General features: G+C 40.8%; 1 protein-coding gene across 8 annotated transcripts in view; it reads left to right on the top strand.

The window, feature by feature from the left end:
* Positions 1 to 12,497: 12,497 nt before the first annotated feature.
* Positions 12,498 to 24,292, top strand: part of LOC106611581 (teneurin-3) — a 228,084-nt gene continuing 216,289 nt past the window's right edge. For all 8 annotated transcript variants that reach the window (XM_014211945.2, XM_014211947.2, XM_014211944.2 and 5 more), the window contains exon 1: positions 12,498 to 13,035. The gene's annotated coding sequence lies outside the window, so the exon portion shown is untranslated. The remainder of the gene's footprint in view (positions 13,036 to 24,292) is intronic.

Here is a 24,292-nt window from a genome sequence, read left to right as displayed (position 1 = left end):
TAAACTTCCGACTTCAACTGTATCTGCACATCAAATTCAGGAACATAAACATCTGCTCCTGTGCGCCCACTATCTGGGTCCTTGGATCTATCTGTGAAAAGCTGTAAAAAAGCATAAAAATGGACTCCCGAGTGGGGCAGCGGTCTAAGGTACTCCATCACAGTGCTAGCTGTGTCAATACAGATCATGGGTTTATACCAGGCTGTGTCGGAGCCGGCCGCGACGGGGAGACCCATGAGGTTGCGCCAATTGGCCCAGTGTCGTTAGGAGAGGGTTCGGCAGGCCGGGATGTCCTTGTCCCATCGCGGTCTAGCAACTCCTGTGGCGGGCGCATGCACGCTGACACGGTTGCCAGGTGTACGGTGTTTCCTCCGACACACTGGTGTGGCTGGCTTCTGGGTTAAGCGAGCATTGTGTTAAAAAGCAGTGCGGCTTGGCGGGGTCGTGTTTCAGAGGACGCACAGCTCTTGACCTTCGCCTCTCCCGAGTCCGTACAGAAGTTGCAGCAGTGGGACAAGACTGTAACTCCAACACGGAATTGGGGAGAAAAGGGGGGGAAATCTCTACCAATGTAATTGTTAACCAGTTTCCCTATATCACTGACTTCTGACCAATCTTTCCTTTTCTCTACCATGGTTAGATCAACAACAGGATCTGGGAGTAACCATGGAGGAACATCCCCTTTCACCACAGAAGGGCTAACCTCCAACTCCCTGAAACCACTCTCATCAGCAAGCTTTACAACTGTCCAACCAAAACCACTGCCTTGTCTACTAGTATATTCCTAACAGTAATCTAGTACACTAGCAGCTTTAACAGCCTTTCAACCTAACCGAATAAGCTAATGACAACTTTTTACACCATATATCCAAAGGCATCTCACCTGCCTCCACTAGTAAGGCACATACAGATGTTGATTTAAATGCACCAATACATATCCTTAAAGCTTTATGTTGGATTCTGTCCAACCTCTGAAGCCAAGTTAATTTGCTAAATTGTAATTCCTCCGCTACTATGGCCTATTTATTGCCTTACCTCCTCACGTCATTTGCACACAGTGTATATAGACTTTATTTTTTTTCTATTGTGTTAGACTGTACGCTTGTTTATTCCACGTGTAACTCTGTGTTGTAGTTTGTGTCACACTGCTTTGCTTTATCTTGGCCCGGTCGCAGTTGTAAATGAGAACTTGTTCTCAACTAGCCTACCTGGTTAAATAAAGGTGAAATAAAAAAATAAAAATAAAAGTCTTCGCCACTGTCCCGTAATCAAGTGTTGTCCTGATCAGAGCTCTATAAATATCCATCAACGATTGTCTTATCAGCACCCCGTTCATAACCAGAGACCACCGCCTTCTTACACTTTGTTTCAACATTTATGACATGATCTTTCTATGTATATTGCTAATTCAATCATAGACCCAAATATTAATATTTAGAAATCCTCCCCATAGACTCTCCATACAGAAACAACTGTATATTATGAGCAACTTTCTTCTTCAAGAAGAACATACTTGACTTTGCAACTAACAATTTAAAACCTCAGTCAATCGACCATCTTTCAACATCCACTATAGCTTGTTGAATAGATTTGATCACGAGAGACATTCCTTTCCCTCTTCCATATAGCTCCATCATCATTATATAGGGAAGCCTCAATACCCCTACCTTCATTCGAAAACACATCATTAATCATAATTTTGAACAAAATAGGACTGATAGCACTGCCTTGAGGAATACCATAGTCTACTCCATAGGCATCAGATAAAATTGATCCAATTTTAACTCGAAAAGAGTGATTAAATAAGAAGGCCAAAACCCAATTATATAATCTTCCACCAATACCAAGTATTTCCATCATAATCAGTAGGCCTTCTCTCCACATAGTGTCATAAGCCTTTTCAATGTCAAAAAAGACCGTAGCCACTTTATTGCTCACCTTTACTACTGCATCCAAAGTAGATCTACCTTCACAGAATTATTTTTGACACTGACTCAATAAACCTCTGTTCCAGGAAATATGACAATATGTTGACTATCATCTTTTCAATTAGTTTATACAAGTTAGAGGTCAGTGCTATTAGTTTATAACCATCAGCACATGAAGGGTCCTTACCAGGCTTTACAAAAGATAATATTACTGCACGTTTCCAACCACAAGGAATAACCCCCTCACTCCAAATCTTATTAAATAATTACAGGAGAACATCTATGACCTCATCAGGTAGATGCTTAAAAATGACATAGCACAACTGATCGTGACCTGGGGCTGTATATTCACAGCCTATTACTTAATGTATGGTAAAAACAGCATCAAAATAAGAGTCAACAGTATCCCTTTTTTTATACACATTAACATGAGCATTTAAAATCTCACACCTGCATTGCTAATATACTTCATCCAAAGTAACCCCACTACCCTATCTAATGTCTTCCCCAACAAGTCAGCTTTTTCTTAATCAGTTATGGCCATTTTTTGACCCACAACCCAAACTGGAATTTGAGTGGACTTGCTTCTTCCAGTCATCTTCTTCAACATAGACCATACATCCCCCAGCTCAGTACCCCTGCCTATTGTAGAGTAGAACTGTCTCCATGTATTTCTCTTCACAGACTTAATGACCCTATGTACTAAAGCACTCTTCCTTTGGAAATCAAGTAGATTCTCACGAGTCATATTCCTCTGTAAGCCCTAACGATTGTCAAAGGCTCCAGTCACCCAAGTCATAGACTGTTCTCTCTGCTTCCGCACGGCAAGCGGTACCAGAGCACCAGGTCTAGGACCAAGAGGCTCCTTAACAGCTTCTACCCCCAAGCCATAAAACTGCTGAACGATTAATCAAATGGCCACCCAGACTATTTAAAGTCTGTTTTTACACTGCTGCTACTCGCTTTTTAGCCGCAGTGCAGTATTCAGTCCACCAAGGAACCACCTTCCTTTTCTTACCCACTTTGCTCACTGGTACATATAAATTCACAGCACTCAAAATCAGAGGTCACAGAGGCAGCAGATACATCAACCGGCCTCTCTAAAGACAACTCTCCATCAATGATCACCAAACTTCTCAGTCTGCTTCATGAAAGCACCTACTTCTGAATGGTACCCTATCTGGAAAAGTAACATAAAAGTTAATGGTACACGAAATTGGGAAATTATAACTTCCAACAGTAGAATCATTAATTACATTCCATTCACACATGGATGCAATATAGTTAGAAGCCAGTGTGATGTCCAGGCAGGATGGAACCCCTCACGATGTGGTCTAAGCCATGTTTCTTGAACACATATCACATCATATTTGAAATCAATTGCATATTTCTTAAACTCCTGACCGTTAGCAATAAGGCTTCTGGAATTCCACTGAAGGATAAAAAAAAACATGACTATAATTATCATCATACATTCCATCATTAGTATTATTAGGAGTCAACATATCTACAATCATGGCGACAGTAACATCTGTTACTCCTAAAAACTCTTGCTGCTTCCACAATGATCTTCAACTTGGCAGTTGTTCTTCCACAAATGCAGTCAGGTTGATAACCTTTCCAATGAAGGCTATAAAGTCAATCTGATTAACTATTAAGGTGTCCACAATTGTGAGAACAAGATTTCTTAACAGGTCTCATATCTGTGTCTGGACCAACATAAGCAACATTTCCTACAGTAGGTCCACCTATTCCAGGACTGAACCTACTGTCTCCATCATTCTGCCTAATAGTTCTACCAATCTGCCTTGCAGCCGCTGCATAAGACATTGAGTTATTTTATATCTTTGGGCCTCTAGCCTGACATCCACCATATGGTGGACTGTATCCCCCCCATAATTAAAACAGTTAACCTTGACATTGTTTCCACATTCACCATAATCATGTTCCCCTTCACACTTGGCACTTGGAATCTTTTCTTTCCTTTGCACAGAGTTGCTACATGTCCCATTTTTGGGCACCTTAATGGAGGTGGGACAAACTCTCTAACAGTGAAAGCCAGGAAACCCATGTGTACTTTCTTAGGTAAAACCTACTCAAACATTAATAATACAGACAGGATTTCACTTCTCTGCCCCTCATTCTTACTGAACAGCCTTTTGGCTTCTACCACTATGCCCCGTCTACATAATCTATGCACATAGATAGTGGAACCCTAGAAATGACCCGCCTCAGCTTAACCGAAGCACCAGGGACATGACTTGTGATTTTCTTCCTCTTGAGAGTTTCATTTTCATAATCTTCCCTTTCTGAACATGGTCAGCAAAGAATATTAACAGTCTACCATTACCAATAAACCGGGCTAATGTGACTTCACCTATATCTTTCTTAGTGGCATTAGCTAATCGAATAGTGTGTAGATGAGACCCTGTGGTCGCATCAAATGCGATTACAACTTTCCATTACTTTTGCTTTTCACTACCTTCACCCTCTTCACATTCAACACTAGAAGTGCCACTGCTGTCTTTCTTTCTCCTTTTACTTTAACACAGACCATCCAGGTCCATGACTTTCATCATCACCACCCATTACATCAGAACTTTCATCCATGTCGACCACAGTCCAGCACAGCTGTTGCTAAAACCGCCAACAATATAAAACGATGGATTCTATTTAGCTTCCTAGTTTGAAGTCGAACCCTCGATGCCACCTCCTCCGTAACTGGTCAATGCGCATCTCTATTATTTTGCTATTATTACGCTTCTGTGTGTTTTCAGTAACTGCATAGATTGTTTGGCACTGAACTAAAAAACAAAGGAACTCAGGTATTTAACAAGCGATATTGATTGCAGGTGCGCTCAGAGTGTAGAGATGTATAGAGACCTCCAGTGCCCAAAAGCCTGTCTAACACGGGCAGCGCCATTGCGGACTGATATGTAACGATCTCTACACATCTCTATGGCTCAGAGGCGCCTGCAATTAAAGGGACCGTTAACTGAAAAAGGGAAATTAAAGGGACAGTTAACTAAAAAGTGTCAGAAAATGAGAGCCTTTTCTACAGGGGTTGTTTGGGCTTCTTTTCGGTACCTGTTTTGGGTTGTTTGAGGTCGTTTGGGGTTCTTTTGGGTAACTGTTTGGGGTGATGTAGTAGATTACTTTCAAGTTTGCTCTTATTGATTTTGCTCCTCTCTTCTCCTCACTGACCTACTTTGAGCTCCTTCATCTTTTTGTTCAACTTTTGTACTATCACTTTCTATTTCAACTAAACTAGGAACATATTGCAGAAGAGAGACATTTGTGCATTGGAGCCTGTGAAAGGAGGAGTATGGGACATACATTTTTCTAAGAATATGTAATTTTTTCTGGCAGTTTGAGATTGCTGGTCACTTGCCATTCATGCAGATAATGCCATTTCATGAAGGGAACATTTTGATGTGCTGGGAGGATAATGGCAAAGCAGGGGTTGGCTTCGATGGGTAGAGAGAAGCTGTCGTCTGTGATAACTTCAAATGTGGGGGAAATTCATGAAGGAGGATTTTAAAAAGTGCCCAGTCAGAGAAGTATTGGTGGGACCCCCTACTGTGTGCCGGGCCTGCCACAGCTGTAGTTTACATTTATGTTGTGCCAATGTATTGTTGAACCCCCACTTCTTGTAGAACCTGGCAGAGCTCTTGCCTCTAAAGGTTTTTTAAGTGGAATTAGTCAATGCTATTGTAATGAATGAAACTCCTTCTGCCAGTCGATCCTTTAAATGCTAACATTTGAAGACCATCAGATTGAGTTTCGTACGTTTTTATTTGTTTGTCTTTATGACTCAAGTAAATTCAAAGCGACAAGCCAAATGTTACATGAGTAAAGAGGGAGGGGGTACACACCTACACACACACACACACACACACATACACACATACACGGGCCATCTGGCAATTCTGGTAAATGCCAGATGGAGTGGACAATTTTTTTTAAATTCACCCAACTTATTGTGGGATGCTTGTGGAAGGCTACCTGAAACATTTGACCCAAGTTAAACAATTTAAAGGCAATGCTACCAAATACTAATTGAGTGTATGTAAACTTCTGACCCACTGGGAATGTGATGAAAGAAATAAAAGCTGAAATAAATCATTCTCTCTACTATTATTCTGACATTTCACATTCTTAAAATGAAGTGGTGATCCTAAGTGACCTAAGACAGGGAATCTTTACTAGGATTAAATGTCAGGAGTTGTGAAAAACTGAGTTTAAATGTATTTGGCTAAGGTGTATGTAAACTTCCGACTTCAAATGTACATGTCTAAGCAAAAGACTCCACTATACAAGTAAACATTTCACTGTATCGTTTACAGCTTGTGTATCCTGTGCATGTGACAAATAAACTTAGATTTTATTTGATATAGTGTGTCTTTACCAGAGACGGGAATGTGAAGAAAAACATGACCTGCACCAAAGTCAAATGAGGATATAACGTTAGGCCAATGAGACAGTATCCAAGTTCTAAAATACTCTGGTAGAATGCCCTGCTTTCACTTTGTCACACTCACAACCGTAAGCTATTGTCTGTAATTAGCTCACCATTAACATGCAAATAATGATCTTGTTGTGAGTTTATTTTCCTGTAATAATGAATACAACTTAGCTAAAGTTAAGACGTTGTTATCTATATGATATGGTCATTACTTGAACTGGCTAGCCAGCTAACTTAACGCTAGCTAGCTAACAAGATAGAAATGAACCAAAACATTGTTTAAAAAGTTGCTTTTAGTTGCCTGATTTGCTAGACTGACATATGCTAAATTCATTTTTAAACAGATGGATTTATTGATGTTAAAATACACCAGTTATACTATTTTGGACCACCAGGCTGCTGATGTCATCCAGCCTGTCATTTTTATGTTCATACTTTTTCATAACAACAACGACAAGTTTGATGTCGGATGACAATAGCATGTTCATGATGTCACTGCGACAACTGTCTACAGACATGTCAACAGACGTAGTGTAAACCAGCCTTTAGTCTTGAAATCCTTGGTTGTTTAGTACACTACCTTACTCACTCTGTTTAGCACATGGCCTCACATGTGAATCCTTAAAGAGATGGGTGGGGCTAAGGCTTAAGAGGGTATGAATGATGTTGAATGGGTGTAGACATAGAGCTGTACCAAAAGGTGTACCAAAACATACAAGGGCCATTTTCTCAAAAGTGGGGTTATCAACTTTCAAAGCAGAATTACTTTACCATTGTTCCTCAACTGTAGTGTGATATACCATTTTATAAACTCAGCAAAAAAAGAAACGTCCCTTTTTCAGGACCCTGTCTTTCAAAGATAATTCGTAAAAATCCAAATAACTTCACAGATCTTCATTGTAAAGGGTTTGTAAAGGAAACACTGTTTCCCATGCTTGTTCAATGAACCATAAACAATTAATGAACATGCACCTGTGGAACGGTCATTAAGACACAAACAGCTTACAGATGGTAGACAATTAAGGTCACAGTTATGAAACTTAGGACACTAAAGAGGCCTTTCTACTGACTCTGAAAACCACCAAAAGAAAGATGGGTCCCTGCTCATCTGCGTGAACATGCCTTAGGCATGCTGCGAGGATGTATGAGGACTGCAAATGTGGCCAGAGCAATAAATTGCAATGTCCGTACTGTGAGACGCCTAAGACAGCGCTACAGGGAGACAGGACGGACAGCTGATCATCCTCGCAGTGGCATAGCACGTGTAACAACACCTGCACAGGATTGGTACATCCGAACATTACACCTGCGGGACAGGTACAGGATGGCAACAACAACTGCCCGAGTTACACCAGGAAAGCACAATCCCTCCATCAGTGCACAGACTGTCCGCAATAGGCTGAGGGGCTGGACTGAGGGCTTGTAGGGCTGTTGTAAGGCAGGTCCTCACCAGACATCACCGGCAACAACGTTGCCTATGGGCACAAACCCACCATCGCTGGACCAGACAGGACTGGCAAAAAGTGCTCTTCACTGACGAGTCGTGGTTTTTCCTCACCAGGGGTGATGGTCGGATTCGCATTTATCGTGGAAGGAATGAGCATTACACCGAGGCCTGTACTCTGGAGCGGGATCGATTTGGAGGAGAAGGGTCTGTCATGGTCTGGGGCGGTGTGTCACAGCATCATCGGATTGAGCTTGTTGTCAATGCAGGCAATCTCAACACTGTGCGTTACAAGGATGACATCCTCCTCCCTGTGCTACCTTTCCTGAAGGCTCATCCTGACATGACCCTCCAGCATGACAATGCCACCAGCCATACTGCTCGTTCTTTGCGTGATTTCCTACAAGACAGGAATGTCAGTGTTCTGCCATGGCCAGCGAAGAGCCCGGATCTCAATCCCATTGAGCAAGTCTGGGACCTGTTGGACTGGAGGGTGACTGTTAGGGCCATTCCCCCCAGAAATGTCTGGGAAATTGCAGGTGCCTGGTGGAAGAGTGGGGTAACATCTCACAGCAAGAACTGGCAAATCTGGTGCAGTCCATGAGGAGGAGATGCACTGCAGTACTTAATGGAGCTGGTGGCCACACCAGATACTGACTGTTACTTTTGATTTTGACCCCCCCTTTGTTCAGGGACACATTATTCAATTTCTGATAGTCACATGTCTGTGGAACTTGTTCAGTTTATGTCTCAGATGTGTAATCTTGTTATGTTCATACAAATATTTACACATGTTAAGTTTGCTGAAAATAAATGCAGTTGACAGTGAGAGGACGTTTCTTTTTTTGCTGAGTTTAGCTCTGAGTCTCTACTTTTATCCAATGCAAAAAAAACAATTTCAAATTTTGCTCAAGTTTTTTTAGGACTTTACTGTTGGATGAATACATGGCTACTAGCAGTGGGCATCACAGGCGGCTGGTGGCACCTTAATTGGGGAGGAAGGCTCATAGTAATGACTGGAACGGATGGAATGGAATTAAACACATTTAACACGTAGTTTCCAACCATTTGATACCATTCCATTTACTCCATTCCAGGCATTATAATGAGCTGTCCTCCCCTCTGCCGCTTCCTGTCTTGGTTATTATATTTAGAGTTAGTGATCCAGCTATTTGTCCTTTGAGTTTCCACTTCCTCAGGTGTTGAACCCCAAATTAATTAACCTATGATATTAGTTAGTGTACATAAAGCTGTATGTAATTGATCTTTATTGAACAAAAAAATGTGAAATTCTCGAGTCCTATTTTGACAGTAAAATAGCAACTATAGTCTAATTGTCAATCACTGCATTAGGTTGCACATCAAAATATCTTGAATCATGCATTCCTGCTTGGACGTGTTAGATGAAACAACTTATTTATTGAGCTGGCAGCAAGCACAGTGATGTGGGCTGGTGTGGCTAAAATGCCAGGGCCGAATTCTTGTCCCAGTCTGCCCCTGCGCTCACACGCACATATGCACTTATCATAAGTATAGCCAATATATTTAGTGCTGTGACTTGTGTAAAGTGATAATGCCTGAGAAGCCATGTATGGAGGATATATTGACACAGGTATTGTTGGCATGGTTTATATCCTCCAAACACCAGCTTCTCAGGCATTATCCCTTTTATACAACGGGTTACCAGCATATTCAAGTAATTATTTACATATTTTCATGAAAAACGTTATTTTGATAATTTTTTTAAATACTTTTTCATCCACAAGATATAGTCCACTGCACAAATCTAGGGTTGCTACCCAAGCCGACTGGTCGTTTGTTCTATCTGTTCGGTTGCCAGTGATGCGACCCAGTCGTTCAGTCTTTTTTTTTTTATCTATGGACGCGACCCAGTCGTTCTTTCTAAATGTTCCATTGCCATACTGGCTGACAACGTTCTTATCCCTTGCTTGCTAGCTAGCCAACTACGGATAATTTATAGTCACGTCAAAAAGTGCAGCCAGAATAACAGCAAAGTATTCCCATTTGCATTTGTTTAAGCTGTTTTCTAGTGAAATGTATTTGGTACGTCCATAACAATGATCTAACGAGGCGCGATTTCGCCTGGCATAGAAAATGTGCTCAATTGTCAGGACACTTGTTCAGAGGAGCTAGCGAACAACACAGCTAACATAATCACTTAAAACTGAAGCTGGAAAGACTGCAAACTAGGTGCACTTCGTTAAGTTTTACCTTTTTTCAATTGATATATTTCTTGTATATATCCATAAAAATTATGCCAGCTGGTTCATGATTTCTACTGGCTGAGAAACGCTGCCTGCCTGTCTGTCTCGTCCCGACTCGCAACACTGACATTACTATGGGACAGCTGGAGATCAAATTTGAATATTGAAACAACGTGGGAGAGACAGACAGACAGCAAGGTTTATACAAATCTCCGCTGTTGAAATCTAAATGTTAGTCTAAAAGAAATGTGGGCTAATGTCTAGACGCTTTTTATATGGAACGCCGTTTGGGTCTTTGCATGTCTAAAAAGATACACGTCAAATAACACTATTTGACATGTCAAATAAGCTTGTTGACCAATCAGGACCTGAATATGACTGCGCGTCACATAATAATTTAACGCGTTCATACATGTTTTACGTAGTTATTACACATTGATTACACTATCACTCATATTTCATATGTCACAACGATTCATCGAACGTATGCTATGATGCTGGTAAAGTTGTCACGTGCACCTACAGTGCTGGTCATAAAAAGCTAGCTAGCTCATGGATGCAAGCAATGTTCTTCCCCCAAAACAGAGCAAAACGACATAATCTGTTTTAGTAGCTATAGTTAACTAGCTAACCATCTAGCTAGGTGTCATCATCTAAAATAACCCTAATTTATAAAATAGTTCTTAAATGATCAATTGAGGTCGGACGCATCTATGTGAAGCTAGCCACAATAAGGATTAGCCACAATAGTGGCCTTTGCGGTTAGCCTTCAAAATAAAAGTATGTGATTGACAGTGATGCCAATGAATAGAAATTGTAGAATTATGACATAATTGAATAGATCATGCTAAACGAGGTTGGAATGTTATCTAAAATCAACAAAAGACAATAATTTGTTAATTTGACAAAAATCTGTTGAAATCACACTGGATGTGTTAGACTTTAGAATTGAATTAGGGGCATACTTATTTCACTGTACAGCCTTACCTATGGATTGTGGCTCAATGACATGGAGTATCAGTCTACTCAGTGACACCCATAGAACATTAGCGTCATAGCTCTTATTGTGAGACTCTGAAAGAACTGTGAATTGAGCCACATTTATTGTCAACCTATGTGTATTGAACACTATTCCAGAGGAAAAACAATACTGTGTGGATGTTTTCGGAGTCTGATAACTCTGAGGAGGACATTGAGAAACAATGTATTGAGTAGACTGATACCCCATTTCATTGATCCCCAATCCTTAGGTAAAGCTGTACAGTGCAATATGAATGTCAATACACACAATAGGCTGACTGGGGAGGGGATTTCACACAGTCATAGTCCTGCGACAAGAGCTACAACGCTAATATTTGCGTAAACTCTTCACAGTTGTGTTCTGTGGGTGTCACCGAGTAGACAGATACTCCATTTCATTGCTTCACATTCCAACATTGTTTTACATTATATAGTCTAAATATGGCATGATTCCACCAATTGTAACCTTCTGCATCACTTTCAAATAGATACTTTTATTTTGAAGGCAAACAGCAAATTCCAATATTGTGCCTATTCCTTATTGTGGTTAGCTTCACAACACATAACCTGTTCCGGTCGAGCCTCGTGAGGCTAGCTGGCTGCTTATAACGACAGTTTTGGGTAACAGAGTTTAGTAGCTGGCTAGCTATTTATTTTCATGAATTGAAGTTCAATTTCAATAGGCGAACAACAAGTGGCTACCTAGCTAATACCAGAAGTTGCGGTCCAACACAAGATTCTACAATTAAACTGTGTTATTTGACGTGTATCTTTTTTTGACACGCAAAGACCCAAACAGCGTTCCATATTTTTATAGTGGAGATCAAGTTTATAAAGAGCCTGGCTGGGCTGATGAGACAGTGGATTGCGCAGTCAGATGGAACAGAAGCATTTTTATGTAATACATTTAGCCGGTGGTAACTTGTGGAATAGACACCCGCTGGAATGCGGTTTTAACCAATTAGGATTAGACCCACCAGTTGTATAATTAAGCAATAAGGCCAGAGGGGGTGTGGTATATTGCCAATATATCACGGCTAAGGGCTGTTCTTAGGCACAACACAACGTCATATGGCCATATACCACAACCCCGAGGTGTCTTATTGCTATTATAAACTGGTTACCAAAGTAATTTGAGCAGTAAAAATACATGTTTTGCCATACACATGGTATAAGGTCTGATATACCACGGCTGTCAGCCAATCAGCATTCAGGGCTCGAACCACCCAGTTTATAATGACTAATAATTTCATCCATAAAGAAATGCATTTGTACTGGACATATATAGACTACTTATCACTTAATTTTGAAGTGATGGTACTGTTTAATACTTACCATTGGTTTCTCCTATTACTCAAACGCTTCATGAACTTTTTCATGAGCGTTGGCATGTGACACATTTGGGAAGATATCAGGAGCAACCCGTAGAGAAGAGTGATGCGCACAGCCCAGTGGAAGCAGAGGGATGCGCTGCGCATTTCTCCTGCTAACAAGTGCATACAGGACAAAACACAACCGTAATTGGAGAGCGCTGTCCTCACTATTACTTAAAAGCCTCACGATTAAGAAAACGTCCTCATCTGCATGACGAGCAAGAAGAGTCAGAATTGCTGCAGGCAAGGGAATAGATACTCCTGAGCGGACGAAGATGATTGGAAGAAACATTAGCAGTAGCACATGAGTTTGTGACAACGTCTTTTCCTCCTGAAACCTTGACATGCAGCACAGCACACCTTCCCACTGCATGATAGCGTTGTCTCGTGTTATGCTAAGGAAATTGCAACAACGAAGGGTGCTTGGCATACATTTTTTTAAAGGATATTGAGGGTGTGATTGCGGGAAATTTCACTCACCACCATCACCGACGGACAACGCGGCGCGCAAGTTTGTATGCCTGTTGTGGAAGTTTTTCAACAGCTCCGGACAACGGGATTGTTCAATTAGTTGCATCAGGTAAGGGCAAAAACAACTAACGTTAGGCAGTTACCTTTTTGTTTTGACACCTCCATGATTATTTACTGATATTCTGCTATTTTATGATTCAAATTGATATATTTTTTATACACCTAAATGGTTGACACTGCTAATCAGAAAACGTGCATAAATACATAGCCTACATAACGTTACACGTGGTGTTCTAGGGCTACAGTTTCATATCAGTAAATGACTGTTTCTTTAGAATTTTATCATAGGGCGGATTCTATTATACTGAGCCGCGGTGCACTGGGCAAAAGCCAGTCACATCATCAGGCGAAAGCGGGGAGGGAGGCGCGCCATTCTCAAATCTAACAGTAACCTGTGCCGCTCTGTCATTTTGTCAAGGCGGTATGGTGCGTCTAAAAACATGGCCTACAACATCTTTTATCAATAAAATACATGTTTGAAATTTGCATACATTTTTTTATGGCAAAGGCAGATAAAGCGTTTTTTTTTACGAAAAGCAATCACTTGTGCGCGGGAAAACACCGAATCTTACTAATTACTACATGTGCTTAATTACCTGACTTTTGTTTTGAGCCAACTTCGCCATGGGCTTTGAATGCAACCTGACCTCAAGAGTATTTCATATTATTATGCATGTAAATCCGAGACAGCCACTCTTTTTAGTATGATATTGTATGCTACAGTTAGTATGGTATGTATTGATTTGTGGCTGTCCATCACCAATTTCGTTTGATATGCTACGAATTACAATTCGTATTATATATGTTGCACGTCGGATTTAGTACATTCAAGTACAGGTGCGGTCAGACGGCATCAACTTGCTTTACCAGTGTGGCATAACATTGCGTCCAGTAAAGCTTTACTTTTAATAGTTCCGACAAGCAGCTGCAGCACTCAATACATCGGTATTGGGTTATTATCAGGGGCGGAAATCCCGGGGGGGACGGGGGACACGACCCCCCCCATCCTGGGAAAAATATGATTTGTCCCCCCCAATATATCACTGAAACATAACTATGTAATTTAAATAATATTAATAATACGCAATGAAAGCAATTGTGCTGATTAGACACTTAATAGCGCGTTTTTAAGTTTCAAAAGATTGCGACCCCCCCGCCCTTTGCCTCACAATGGTTTGATCCACTGCCAGTTCCTTAGCTTGCTACGTAACTGCCGTGAGGTTCATCCAGTCAATCGCGCACACACACACTAGCTGTATATGCAGAGCTAGCGCGCAAATATTAACTATTAAGCTAGCTAGTACCTATTCCATTTATGTGGCGTCGTCAAAGATGGAATCAGCATGCAGATGATGTAAGTTAGTGCTTCAAAGTCCCTGTGATAAGGTTAGCGATAAACTGAAGTCCAAACTGAACAGAACTACACTCTCATCTACCATTGTCTTAAATATATTTAATGGTCTCGTTGCAAAAGCTAAATTGTCGCAAGGGAACTTTTATTTATTTATTTTATTTTACCTTTATTTAACCCGGGTAGCAAAGATTATAGCAAACACCACTGAAACTGAATTGGTGCTCGCTAGCTTTGCAAATTAAGCTATTGTTGGAAGCCAGCCAATATGAAACAAACTCTTAAAATTACAAAAGGTTGCAGCATATGTTGTGTAAATGGTGAACTCATACAGCTGTCAACTCTTGTCATTTTAATCCGTTTCACATTTGCTAGCTACCTTTTAGATCGAAGCCCAAATAGAATGATAGAAGATGATAGAAGCCCATCTCCTACTGTAAATAACCTACACACTGTGTGTGTGTAGCCAGCCAGCCAGCCAGGTAGAAAAATGGCAGAAAAATAAAAGCTGGACATCAGAGTATTTTTCAATACACCAAAACGCATAGTAAGAACCCTAGTAGCCTAATATCTCAAAGACTAGTTGATAAAATGTTCATAAGAAAGAAATGAAATTTTAATGGAAATATTTCACAATGATGTCATTAGGCAGAGCAGGCAACAGATGGCACACAGACAGCAGAGTTGGGGACAGATATGCAGGGACAGACTGGCAGAGACAGGGAGTCTCAGGTAAGTTTGTTGAGTCTTTGTTTGGCAACATTATGAAAGGTTCTCAATTTTTTTGACTTGTAAAATAGGAACATAATTGGAAAATGCCATGGATACCCCCACTCTCAACTTAAACTGGTGACTGAACTAAGATTTGTTAAAGGCAATGGTATTGTGTTGTGATTAGTTGTGTAGTTTTGGGTACCGGTAGTTAGGAGTACGGCAAACACCTTATTTCTTTGGTTCCTCTATATACATTTACCATATTACAATGTAGGCTATGTGTTACAGAACTACTTTTGGTGTCCCCCTCAGGAATTGCTCTTGATAAAATTTCATGTAATTGTCCCCTCCAAAGTTGATATCAGATTTTCGCCCCTGGTTATTATTATCGATCATTCCTCTAGGTCGAAATAGACCGACTGTTATTGGTATGTCCAGGGGTAGTTTGCTCATTCTTGAGTTGTCGATTTGTTTGTAGAGTAGGCCTATGCCTGATTAGTGTACTGGGATAACATACACATATTTGCTTATCTGTTCATCATAGCCCTTACTGTCTAGATACATTATTATATGATAGGCTACCATCAATGCATGATAGGCAAATCTTGCAATGTGAATGATGGATGGGCCTATGATACGTCAATACTGTATTGCTTAGGTTACATGTGTATGTTATTATTTGTGACCTGGCAACACCCCTGAGGGCATGAATATACCATACGCTGCATAGGCTAATGCATAAGCCATTATAAATGACCTTATAATGCATTATGAAGAGGGTATTCCTAGGGATTGGTACCAAAATGTCAAGGATATGCCTGATATGACATCTTGTCCAATGACAGCCACAAAAAATTATGCCAAAGGAGATCTTGCTTGGGGTTGGAACTACAGTGCATTAAGTCACCAGTCCATTAGTCTACACCTTATTACTTCCATTACTTACCTATATAGTAATTCATCTGATTCCCTCAGTCATGATGGGGATAATTGAGTTCATTTGAGTGTTTTTCTCACTTTGGAGCTGGTAGTGAGGCAGTCACTGAGGTCTGGTCCACCTAAATGAAATCAGACAACTTCTATTGCTTTACTACATTCACAATCAGACTTTCAGAAAAGCTTTATTGTAATAAAATGAATGTCTAGGTGTTTCGGTATTTATACTGATCAATTTCAACACCAATGGAGCATCAACTGAACAATGCTTAGCCTATTTTAACAATATCCACAGAAGATGAAATATATTATTTACTGGAAGTGGGCTAATTTCATTAATTCCATGGGCCTACAATGTAATTAAGATAACATTTTAATCACATCAGTTGCCTCATTCTTCGAACCAAATAAACATGTTATTTTCTGTGATGAAGACTGGGCAGCAGGATGGTGCTGGGTTGGACATCTCCCTCACTCCTATTATCTTGCACATTAAATATCTATTGTGTCTTGCCACGGAGGTTCAGTAGTTGACCTTATGAAATGTTACATTAGGGAAAGGGGGATACTTAGACAGTTGTGTAACTGAATGCGTTCAACTGAAATGTGTCTTCTGCATTTAACCCAACCCCTCTGAAACAACATCCACAATTTCAGTGCCCAGGGAACAGTGGGTTAACTGCCTCGCTCAGGGGCAGAACGACAGATTTTTATTTGTCAGCTCGGGATTCAATCCAGCAACATTTCGGTTACTGGCCCAACGCTCTAACCACTAGGCTACCTGCACCATTAGATACTGCAAATAGCATGGCCGAGGGCATCTGTTTCAGCACGTCAAAGTAAACATGTGAAGGTCCTCGCAGCTTGTCAAACTGCTCACAGATCCCTGTGCTCAGCAGATCGGTTTTATGCTATATTTGCTTTGCATAATTGCTGGCCCCAATCTGCTACATTTAACACCCAGCCTGCTATGTCTTTGTTTGGCTGATCTGTTATCTCACCTAGTTTTTCTGAATTCTTACTGAACCCTCTTGCTGTTGTTTGAGTTTTGGGCTGTGAGAAAGATTTATATTTTAAGCTGTGAAATGGTCCAAACAATATTGTTTATGAATAAATACGGATGGAGTATGTTTTATTCATTTTATTTGACTGTACAAGAAAGCAGGAAAAAATCCTAGGAATTGGGTTCCACTTTTATTTAAACTAGTTTAGGTGACATTTTGAAATAAGAAATGAAGTAATGAGACGCTAGCATAATGTAGTATTTATGTTTTGTTGCATCAGTGCCATGGATGGAAGTAATATGCTACCATGACATTTTAAAGTGAGCATTTAGGCAAAGCTTGTGGCTCTCAATCAGAATGATAATGATTTTCTTTTGATTATTTGAAATTGTCTCAAGTGAAGAGATTGACATATGTGGTCTTAATAGATAAAAGTTAAAAAGGTCCAGTTGATGCATTTATCTCGCTGGAATTAATTTGGATAAGCTTTACACTATCAAACAATTATGCTATCTTTCAACTTGACACTTTTGCTCTGAAAGTCACCCAAGGATTTTGGAGGATTGCATGCTCTTGAAATGTGCTTACGGCAGGGATATTTGATGACAGCTTTTGATGTATTGCCACCATGGTTCTTACTTACACAATGTACTGTTGAAAAGGAGAAAACATAACATGGTAAGGGCAGTTCGCTACAAAGGATTGCTTGGCTAAAACTGTTATTACATTTTTTTAAACACCTACTACTCTCAGCTTTAAGATACTGTATTTTAAACCATGGCCACTATTGAAACACATTTAGCATCTCTATACAGTATACTTAGTATCCAAGTCACTTATTTGGCAAACTGAGATAAGGACACCTCAGATGCTTTGGCTGTATACGTTCCTTTGGAATTGTGCATCATCTACAGTGCCTAGTGAAAATCTACACACCCCTTGCACAGTGTGCACATTTTTCTGCCTTAAAATTACATCTTAAAAGGGATTAAAGTCGATTATTTCCCCTACAGATCTACACAACCTACTCCACATTTTCATAGTGAAAGAAAGTTATAGAAACTTTTTCTAATTAAAAAATAAATTAAACAGAAGATGTCATGATTGCGTATGTCTTCATACCCCAGAGTTAGTACTTGGTGGAAGCACCTTTGGCATTTTAATACTTTTCAATAATATTCTACCGAGCATTTGCCAATAATATTCTTCGGGCATTTGCCAATAGTTTTTGTCAAAATTGCATAAGTTCAGTAAATTTGGTTGGAAATCGTTGATGGACAGCAATAATTAAACATTGTCTCTGATTTTCAAGCATATTTAAGCATTTCAGGACTGAGACTAGACCACTCAGGAAATGTATTTTTTTGCCAAAGATACACCAGAATGGCTTTTCAAGAGGTGTTAAGTGTTCCTGAATGGTCCAGTCTCCGTCTGGACTTAAATCTGCTTAAAAAAAGGTTTTATATTGCTGTCCATCAATGATTGCCAATAAAATTTACTGAGTTTGAGCAATTTTGACAAAAACAATGGATATATGTTGCCCTAAGTGTTGGTAAAATCTTATTAAAAATGATTCACTCATGTAATGCATGCCAAAAGTGCTACCACCAAGTACTTGCTCTGGGGTGTGAAGACATACGCAATTATTACATCCTCATTTTATATTTCTTATTAATTTGGAAAATATTCTATAATTTTACTTTCACTTTGAAAATGTGGAGTAGGTTGCATAGATCAACGGGGTAAAGAATCTAATGTAATCCCTTTTTTTAGCAAAATGTAAAGACTGCAAGGGGTGTGTAGACTTTCAATCGCGACTGTATGTGTGTCATACACACTTGTGTACATTGGTTTCCAGCAACTCCTGCTCAGTAGGTTTGTGGGGGTACTTGTTTTTCACTATGTGGCATGGGACGTCATAATTATGTTTTTCTGGTTGAAATCTGTTTCTTTGGCTCCAAGTGACGTCACATAGCTTGTGTGATGACTAGTCTTTTCTAAGACCTGAATACTTGCCTAGACTTCAAACGTTTGAACATCTTGAAGAACGATCTGGCCTTAATGCCCATGTACTCTTATAATCTCCACCCGGCACAGCCAGAAGACGACTGGCCACCCCCTCAGAGCCTGGTTCCTCTCTAGGTTTCTTCCTAGGTTCCTGCCTTCCTAGGGAGTTTATACTAGTCACCATCCTTCTACATCTGCTTGCTGTCTGGGGTTTTAGGATGGGTTTCTGTATAAACACTTTCTGACGTCTGCGGATATAAAAAGGCTTTATAAATACATTTGATTTGGTTAGACTTTAGCGCAGCTGTATAATAAAGTCTTGAGCAGTGTTTCCACAGCAGTCATTTTGCTGTGGTGCCGCGCCACGGCAAAGTCATTGCCGCCACACCATCAAAATATGGGACATGAAAAAATACTGTATTTCCTCCGAGGTGCACTTTGAAGATGCTATAACAGACTCTTGCCTGTTTCGTTTAAACAGTCTAGAGTCTATTTTGTTTAATTTAACCTTTTGTTCCGGGTGTATTTACTGACGGCCTGTATAGGTCCGGGAAAAATACATCAGTTATTGTCTCTTTTTGTTTCTATTTTTTTTTACTCTGCCTGGAAATCGTTATCTCTGCGACACTGATTGAGCTGCTATGCCTTTTGTCATGGAGGCTTCCCTGTTCAGAGGAAAAATGTAGTATTTTGTGTTCTGCAGGAGCTGTATTTACTATGCTCTCTTCCGGGGCAACAGAGTTCAGAGTTCCGATGCAACACTTGTTCCGATGCAACACTTGTTTACTCGCAGAGGAGTATAGAGAAGATGTGGCTACTCTTAGCAAACAGATTAAGAACTTGCACAATCTACTGGTGAAAGCACCCACGCCTACCTTCTCCTTCTCAACACCACAGGTTGGATGCTGTTCCTATTTGTTGAGAGTATCACCGCCATGTCAACACTCATTGACTGAATGGCCAATGCCTTCCAGGGACCCCTCTCTGAAGAAGTCTCCCCCTCCCCTGGAAAATGGGTCAGGACTGTTGCTTCTGGTTGATTTAGCGGATGATACTGTCACCATTCCTGCTGCCCAACCATGGAAGCACGTCATCCGCCGTAGGCCAAATGGAGGGAAGCGGCCTGTGGCGAGTGTAGCTTCTTTGGTGTTGGGAAGCAGGGCCCAAATCCAGTTGTCAAAAAACTTCACCCTCCTGGCTTCGGAGGTTCCAACGCCATCGTCCCCTATCAGGACTCCTTCCCAGGGGGATTCTGCCTTGGACTCGGATCCGCTGCACTCCTCCTCTCACCGGACCTCAAGGGTGTTTTACACACTGGCTCCTCCATGAGCTACAATGGGTTTTGCATCCGGCTCGAGGCTGCCGGACCTCCTCTGCCATGTCACCAGCCGTTATCATCGACAGCTCTATGGTGAGAAACATCTTAGTTCCCGGGCAAATATCTTGTGCTGTCCTGGGGCTTGGGTACAGGACATGACAAGGTTGCTTCCTACCGTTTTACACCAGAATACGGGGGCTGTCGCTGTCATAGTCCATGTGGGATCTCATGACATTAGGGTGACTAGCTCGGAACGGCTGAAACAGGATTTTAAAGAAGCGTCCAATTATTTCAGGCCCAGTGCTATGACTGAATCGTGTCATGAAAATATTAAGTAGGTTTCTGGCGCTACACGACTGGTTGTGAGTCTACTGTAGCTCTGTTAGAGTTACTTTTGTGGATAACCTTGACACCTTTTCGAAACAGAAGATGCTCTACAGAGAGCATGGGGTCCATCCAAATCGTCTTGGTGCCTGGACGCTTTCCTCGCATTTCAAGGCTGCGCTGAGAGATTTACTTTTTACACTCAGTCCCGCTCATGTAATCCCAACCATAAATGAATAGCATTGTCATCATACTGCAGGCTCGCAACAGGTAACCCTCATTGACTCTTGCTTTAACCCATGTCCCTGTTTGAGGCATAGGCCCAATGGCTCAGTTCTAGACAATCTTGAATCTATACCAATTCAAACCAATCCCACTGATCATAGCATGCTTGCATTAGGGATATGGTTGCAAAGGGTCAGAAACGTTCTTTTCCCGGAAATTGTCCATGGGAAGTTAAGCCCGGGAATTTGGGGAATTTTGCTTAAATTCATCAAAAAAGTTAGCTTATAACAGTGAACCTTTTTTTGAGGGATACACATAAGGCAATTCTAGGTATTGTGGCATATTTTGGTTAAACTATCCCCAATTCAATGGAATTGCAACCCTCTGCATGCACAGTGCATTCTTCCATCACATGTACAGCTGATTCTCAAGATCTTGTACTCTAATGAGATGCTATTGAGCCCACACTACTACACTATCTGAGCCAAGGACTACATGCTTTCTGGTAAGTTTTGATTACAATACTGGGTGGGGTGAATATATTTTTATATGACATACATTATCTTTTGTTAGTAAATAGTAGCCTACAGCATGTGTGTTTAAATCATTTCTAACTTGTTAACAATCTCTGCTAGTCAGTTTTTGCTACCATTTGGCTTAGCTTGCTTGAGCCTGCTAACTGAGGAGTGTTAATTCACCTGTTTCCATACATGTTTCATTTTAAAACATTCATCTTACAAACGAGTTGTTTAATCTAACTGCTTAACTATTTATTTGTATATGGAATTGTATTTTTAATTTTTTTTACAATTTTTTTCCTAATCTTTACAGGAAAATACCACGGGCACTATCTGATGTGTAGAGACATTTCACTGCAGCTAATGTAGAAGGAAAAACTGTGTACATTTGCAAATACTGTGCCAAATCATATGTGAAGAATGCAACAAAGATGCAGAATCATCTCGGAATAAGGAATAATTAACTACATAATCTCCACCCCTCAACAAGTCTTCTACAAGAGCACAGACACAAGGGACAACAGACACACCGGTCTCTACATTGCAGATGAGCTGAAGGCAGTCATCAATGACCTTGGACCACAGAAGGTATTTGCACTGGTGACAGACAATGCTGCGAACATGAAGGCTGCTTGGTCTGAAGTGGAGGAGTTTTACCCTCACATCACACCCATTGGCTGTGCTGCTCATGCATTGAATCTGCTCCTCAAGGACATGGCACTGAAAACAATGGATACACTCTACAAGAGAGCCAAGGAAATGTTTAGGTATGTGAAGGGTCATCAAGTTATAGCAGCAATCTACCTCACCAAGCAAAGTGAGAAGAATATGAGCACCACATTGAAGTTGCCCAGCAACACCCATTGGGGTGGTATTGTCATCATGTTTGACAGTCTCCTGGAGAGGAAGGAGTCTCTCCAAGAAATGGCAATATCAAGATCTGCCGATATGGACAGCCCCATCAAGAGGATCCTCCTGGATGATGTATTTTGGGAGAGAGTGGTAAGCAGCCTGAAGCTCCTGAAACCTATAGCAGTAGCCATTTGCACGGATTGAGGGAGACAATGCCATCGTGTCTGATGTTCAGACTCTGCTTGCAGATGTAAGAGAAGAAATCCGTACTGTCCTGCCCACTTCACTGTTGCTCCAGGCAGAGGAAACTGCAGTTCTTAAATACATCAAAAAGCATGAAGACTTCTGCCTGAAGCCCATACACGCCGCAGCGTATATGTTGTACCCCAAGTATGCTGGCAAGAGCATCCTGTCTGGTGCAGAGATCAACAAGGCCTATGGTGTCATCACTACTGTGTCTTGCCGCCTTGGCCTGGATGAGGGCAAGGTACTTGTCAGTCTGGCGAAATACACTTCCAAGCAAGGGCTTTGGGATGGAGATGCAATATGGCAGTCATGCCAAATATCTCATCAGCCACCTGGTGGAAGGGACTTTGTAGATCTGAGGCTGTTTCCCCTGTTGCCTCCATCATCCTCCAAATCCCACCATCAGCCACCTCAGAGCGCAACTGGTCCTTGTTTGGGAACACACACACCAAAGCACGCAACAGGCTGACCAATATAAGGGCTGAAAAATTGGTGACCATCGGGGAAAATTGGGCCATCCTCAACAAGGTTGGAAAGTGACAGTGAAGATGGAGGCCTCAGTCTGAGGTGAACATTGAGGAGGTCCAGGGAGAAGACATGGACGCCTGAGAGGAAGACAACAAAAGTTTTAGTTTCTAGACTATCATTTTACAGATGTATGTTGAAATTTTTTTGGGGAGATGCGATGGATCATTGGGGATCATTCAATATTCCCTTTCTTTTGTTGTCCAGTGAAATCATCCCATGTGAAGAGTCAACTCATTTAATTGAAGTTAAATTTGTAACTAAATCGTTTTTTAAATTTCTATTGGAAGGATTTAATCATTTGCAATTATGTCTACTTATGATAAGGTTAAATGTTTATGTTTCTGTCTCCATATGATATGGTAAATATATCCAATGCAAAAAACATCTATATTTAAATGGTATTAATATTAATTTGCATATATTCCCGTTAATTCCCACGGAAAGTTTCCACCTCTGAATATTCCCCAAAATGTGCAACCCTAATTAGGGACTCCATGTACTTCCTCTCTGTCCCAGAAGTTCATTCAGACTCTGGCCCAATTATGGACAAAAATTCTATAATTGATGCATTTAATCTTCATTTTATTTCAGCGGGCTATCTATTTGAAAGAGCGTCTAGCACTACTATCTCTAAGAGTGGGCTAAATGCTGATTCAGGAATTTTGCAGATTGATTTGCAAAATGGTAGTCACGTTTTTTTCATGCATTTTGGCAATTCACAGAAAAATAAGTCCTTGATGCCTTACTTGCTATAGATAAAAATAAATCCACATCGGCTGACCAATTGGAGCCGGGTATGCTCAAGTATGCTGCCCCCCTCATTACTGGCTTAGTAACCCATATCTTAAATCATTATCAGAAAATATTCCTAAAGTATGGATAACAGCTTATGTGCTGCCATTCCATAAAGGCGAGTATAGTAGTGATCTTGATAATTATTGCCCCATTTTCAGGCTTCCATGTCTAGCTAAGATTCTGCAATCTTTGTGAATAAGCAACTTAACTCTTTTTTTTATCAGAGCGTGGTATTTTGAATATGAATCAATCTGGGTTTAGGCCAGGGCACATTACTATCACAGCAACCACATTAATAGTTTGATGCTAAAATGAATTGTGCTACCTTGTTTGTGGACATGTCAGAAGCGTTTGATACTGTTGATCTTGCTATTTTATTGAACAAGTTGTCTTCGATTGGCCCGGGTTCTAACGCCTGCTCATGGTTTCATGATTATCTTAGTGACAGAACTCAGACCATCGTGATTGATTGGGGTTAAGTCCGAATT

The sequence above is a fragment of the Salmo salar genome, chromosome ssa09, assembly GCF_905237065.1.
Source record: "Salmo salar chromosome ssa09, Ssal_v3.1, whole genome shotgun sequence".
In the NCBI taxonomy this organism is placed as follows: Eukaryota; Metazoa; Chordata; class Actinopteri; order Salmoniformes; family Salmonidae; genus Salmo; species Salmo salar.
This window is presented reverse-complemented; position numbering and strand designations above follow the sequence as displayed.